We start from the raw sequence: 6,006 nt of genomic DNA on the forward strand, positions 1-6,006 counted from the left end.
GAGCCAGTGGAATGATGATGTCTTTTCAAACATTGCGTAGGGGCGGCGTCTATGTTGGACTATTAATTAGTGTGTTTTCACATGGCCTAATTAGGATGAAATGCGGTCAAAGTAGATAAAGCCCTCCCAACAGGAAAACTGAATTTAACAAGGAAAAAGACTCCTTTTTTTTAAATCCTGAAACTGATATAAATCATCAAACAGTGTGGAGTAAATTATCCGTTGGTGAATTGCAAACAAGCTCAACGCACAAACGTGGCAATTATGACTCGGACTTGCAGCTTTTCTCCCTGTTAACTGTTTATATTTTACTATGAATTTCTGTACCAATTCAGTCCCTGCTCCTGCTGCATTTACTGCGGAGTCACTGAGTGCTTGACTTGTTCCAGATACTTGAGCAGGGAGAGCGTGTGCAGAGGACCCCTTTGGACTGGAATGTGGCCAGACAAACCTTTGACATTGCAGGAACGGTTGCTCACGTTGGGCATCCAGTTGGTTCCAAGAAAAGTGGCAAATAAAAACAGTGATTTATGGGTTGTTTGTACAATGCTCATCGCTCAGAGCATTAAAAGACCAACAGAAGCTAAGTAGGTTCGCTTCTGTCTCGCTGAGAGATTGACTGATGGTATTTACACACTCAGTCAGAGCGTATCTTAAACTCCTACCAACCAAATGTGTTTGTTTTTGGCCACATTACAAGCAATGACAAACACTTGAAGCTTTGTTGTTTAGTATAGAAATGACAAGAACGGTTTATCTGGTACAGTAGCTGATACATAATCAATATATTCTTGTTAAATCTGTTAAATCATCCCAAACAATAAATGTAAAATGTATTTGGTTGCACATTCAAAAAATTTTTTTTTTTATTTTAGAAAAAAAGATTTGATTTGTACACAAGGACGTGCATATAATAACACAGCTGTACCTACAAATACTCAGCTATACATGAATTTAACTAATTACATTAATTTAATGAACTAAGAGCTTAAACAAAGACCTCTCCCAAAAACATTAAATAACAACAATGATGAATGGGAAGGCTACTGCAAAATAAAGGAAAAAAGAAGAAGAAAAATACAAAAAAAACTCCAAATATTATATACAGTATTTAACATTGTAGTCAACATTGTACATGGGAAGTTATCAATGTTTGTTTAAAGTAACCAAAGATGATGAGTGATGGGTGGAAGTGTGAATACCACAGAACAGCGTCTCTGTGTCTAAATTAAATTTTAACCACAGTACTGGAACATAAAAGGAGGATGATGTTCAAACTGTCTAGTGGAATATAAATGAATGCTTGGATTCACTTTAAAAGAAAAGTCTTAGTCACTGAGCGCTGAAATAAAAGTCTACAAGTCTGTAGTTTATTAATACTACAGACACTTAAAAGTTTAAGATAAATAAATAAAAAAGATTAAAACCAACCATGAACTGATCCTACCTACAAATGTTACTCCTCTGTGTCATAGAGCTCCAATGTTGTCCAAAAACTGTAAAAACAACATCAACAAGCTCCTCTGTTGACCTGGCTGACGTGTTCCCTCATTACTATAAACGCTAGTTAATTTTGAGTGGATCCTGCAAAACACCATACTTCTGCCGCAAATACTCACTAGAGGAACATTAATTTAAAAAACAGGAAATTAGTCTCCAACAAATGCACTATTTACTCCTGTTTGAGAAAATTGTTTTGCTGAAAACTGCATCTCTTTTAGGAAATGACGTTTTTTTGTTTTGTTTTGTTTTTAAAATGAAACTATACACTTGTGACCTGTTCCTCAAAATTTACTTCTTCACTAGAAACTGGTGTACTTGTGACTGAGAGCTACAGACAGGGAAGTTGGAAAGAATTGAGAAACATAAACGCATCGTTGGTTAGAAAAATACAAAATAAGGATTCAGACAGTTCTCTGTTATTAAGAGAGGTGTCCTTATTTATTCAGTTTCAGTGTGATGCAAACCGCTATTTTAGTTTGAAAGGACGGCAAGAAAAGACCTGTCATCGAACAATACGGTGACCGAGTTACATCATATGCAAAGAATAAAAGAGGCGAGCTCTCTCTTGATCACACGTATAATTACATTACATACACTCACAATGGAACTATCTTAATCTCTAACAAATACCCGCTCGTCACTCTACCGTATCTTTGTAATGCAGATGTAAAAGTCACACTCTCTCCCTTCATTTTCGAGCGAAACGTCGAATCAATGTTTTCTTGTTCCCCTTCCTCTGGCAGCGAGGATCTCACCACCTGTTTCCTCCGCACGTACAGCAGCAGTCAGTCAGTCCCAGAATGTCACACCTATCCTGAATGTTCTGTGCTGAGTCACTGCCAGGATCTCTAGCGGAGCAGAGAGTGGGTGTGTGTCTGTGTGTACGGGCCAGCTGAGGTTCAACACAGCAGGTTTGGGTAGATAATTTTTTTTTTTTACGCAGGAGTCCATTTTGTGATCTATAAACAAGACGTTTACAACACACAGCCATTCAAAACCATACCTTCTCAAAGTGGGGTCCCTTGAGGGTGATCCCCCAACAAAAAGGGGAATCATTTATTTTTATTATAATTCCCTCTTTAAGTAACACAGAAACAGACTGTATGACTATTATGGTCATGGGTTTCATGCACTTTCTGTAATTAAAAACATCTAAAAAGCAAAAATCTTATCAAATGTGGTCTAATTTGTGTCAGTTTAGGTGGTCCTTGACATGTTTGAGAACCACAGCTGTATATTGTTAGTGTTGCGTAACAGAAACAGGACTACGAGTCTTTTTGGATCTGGACCAAGAGCTTAGCTGACTTGAGGAAAACAGTTGGAAAGACAAGAAGAAGAAAAAGGTGTAAACAGGATATTTTTATGTGTTGGCTTTCCTGGTAGGGCCTCCCTGAGGAGTGTCGTTGACCTGAGCTGTTTTGGTTAACTGACCACACCCCTGATAACCTGCTAAAAATAGCACTGATATTGAAATCTGAAGGAGGGTACATGCTTATTTACTTGCAGCTCTTTATTTATACCTTGTGTTTAATTTGCAGTCGGAGAAGTAACACACCACTGTGAATTATATCAGTTAATCAGTCCATATCGCTTTCTTTCTGTCCAACCTGTTATCTCATTTAACCTAGATATCCTTCAGCAGGAATGTGAACATTCCCTATTGATGGTAATTGTGAAGTATATAGTGTAGGTGTTTCTGGGTCTCGGTGCAAGTCGAGGCTTGTCACGGCACGGTGCAAAAGGTGTGAGTGTTTATGTGGCTTAGCCCCACTTAAACTGGCGCTGGAGGTTAACAGTGCAGTCGAACTAGATGTTGATATAACGAGGGAGAGAGGAAGAGAGGGTGCGGTGAAAGAAAGGAGGATAGCTGAAATGAGCTCGGAGGAAGTTTGAAGACTTGTGTGTGTGTGTGTGTGTGTGTGTGTGTGTGTGTATCAAAGGCAGATTTTCTAGAAAAGTCCTTCTTTGGGCTTTTGGCAGTATAATATTTTTCCTACAACTGCAGTGTGGGGGTGTGGTGAGTCAGAGGGTTGCCCATGAAGTCCCAGCTTTGAAGTTGGAGAAAAATTACCCTGCTGCAGTTTTTTTTTTTTTTTAAGCAACACAACTCTTTGTCATCCCTTAAAACAAGAGTAACCCTTGTTTTAGGGATGTAAACACACAGATAAATGCTTTTAATCACCTTAATACACACAGCTTCCTCATTTCATAAGAATCCCTTGTAAACATTATTTAAAAGACTGATGACATGTTTCAGAAGTCCGCTATAGAAAATAACACATCATTTCTGTTTGGAGTCTCATAGCTGTAAAACATGATTAAATACAATGGAATACAAGGGAGTTAGATCACTCTGAGGTCTAATTGACCCTAAACTTAAGTAAAATCACCATGTAGAATAACATGATAAACATACATTTACATACATTTCTTTTACATACATTTTTTGGCAAATAAAGAGAAGAACTGCAGGTCTTTCTCCACTGTATTTTATGTTCTATTGTTTTGTGCCTTTTTTTTAACGTGTACTTTCATGTGTTTTATACTATTTTATACTACTATACTTTATAGTACATTTTTTGTTTGTTTAGATGGTGTCATGGTGCCACATTTGTTCTATATGTGGCTTGTCATGTATTTAGCATATTTTTGTCCTGCTTTGTGTTTTGGTGAGCCAAAGGCATTTTTCCTCTTTTCTTCATGCATATCCCATATAACATATAGATGATATGATATAGAAATATTTCCTTATTTGGCGTGATAACAATGCTATATGATCATTTGTGTATTTTGTCACCTTCACCAAATGTCCAAGCCCAGTTTCTGGCAAAATTGAAGGTTAACCACTTCAGTATTTAGACATACTGGATTTTAATAAGGTCAGAAGATATTTTTGTGTGTGTACACATCTGTGGGACATCTGTGTCTGGTGGACTCCAAACAATGAGGAAGTCCCGTTCTGTCCTGCCCAGTCAAAAGGCAATAGTCATAGCCTAATATAACAAATCACACATTTGCCTCAGGGGGCTTTTCAGTCTGTACAGCGATACAACAGCCTCCGTCCTTACACCCTCGAAAACTCCCTAAAAAAAACCCTTAAACGGGGGAAAAAATGTAAGAAACCTCAGGAAGAGCAACACAGGAGGGAACAGACAGACATGCAAAAGATGTTGTGTGTACAGAACAGAACAAGAAAGCAAAATCACAGAAAGATGACAAAATTATTGATGGATTGATAACGTATATGAAGAGTCTGATCAGGGGGACAACCAGGAAGTTAACAAAACACAAGAGTTAAATATATGGATGCACACTTAGAACCCGAGTCACCTCTAAAGCATATCTGACACAGTCCTCAGTCACTGTACACAAGGCTTCACATTATGGCTTATTTTCGTGGCCTTTTGGCAGCGCTGTCAGCTCAGCCTACTTCTGTCCTGTCTATATTTAGGGCTGAATAATGCCCTGTTGGAAAGCTGCCCTACATGAAGCTTGCTCCTCCATCTCTGAATACCTGCAAGTGAACTCTGCTCCGTCACCAGACACCTTTTCCTTTCCCCGTGCCGCTGTCTGTCTGCGTGTGTCGCTCACCAAATTTCACGTCAGTTCAGCGAGGCTTTCCCCGGGATGACAGACAAGTAGAATAATGCCGGAGCACATTCCCAATCGCAGTAACAAAGTAAAAAATGATGAATATGTCATTAGGCCCATTGTCTCTTTTAATGTTTTCATTACTTTGTCTATTTCCCGTGTCTACTTTTATCTTTCTCTGCCATTGTCTCCTTCTCTCAGTCTGTTTTAATACACCTCCTCACTCTTTATCTATTCTGCTTTTCTTGCTCTCTCTCCATCTCTTTCTTTGTCCACAGCAGCGGGAGTGATGGCCGTCTAAAGACTTACATTTTTTCTTCTTTTTATGGCTGGATTTGTGGAGGGATGAGCCTGTACGTTTACTGGAACACAACTGAACAAAAAGTAAACGCTCACCTTCATTTTTACAATGAAGGTGACATTTCTTTTTCAGTTTGCCCTTTTTAAAAGGACATGAGAGGAGAAATTACATATATGAATATTTTAGGAATATACAGTATATTATATACCAAAGACCTCAGAGAGGTACAATCACCATCTTTCACTGTAAATTTTCCAGACAGATAATTTTACTTATATTACTGTATATCATTATATTACTGTACATGGCAGCAGTGAAATGGGCTGAAGCGTGATTGTATTTGTGTACATCTATAATTTCATTGTCTTGAACAATGACAATAAAGCTGATTCTGACTTATTAGAGCCACAGTTTTATCAGTGCAGCAGACTAGTTTATCACACAGCCTGTTTAAATCCAGTTTCTAACCTTGTTTTTGAAGTTTACAGTAAATAGACCCACAAGTAGATCAATTACTGCACAGATGTAATGTGATTTTAAAAGATTTTGACAGACAGGGGAAGTCGTCTGAAAGTGGAAATCAGTTGTAACTTAAGCTTGCTTGATGAACT

The sequence above is a fragment of the Thunnus thynnus genome, chromosome 2 (genome assembly GCF_963924715.1).
Source record: "Thunnus thynnus chromosome 2, fThuThy2.1, whole genome shotgun sequence".
NCBI classification, from domain to species: Eukaryota; Metazoa; Chordata; class Actinopteri; order Scombriformes; family Scombridae; genus Thunnus; species Thunnus thynnus.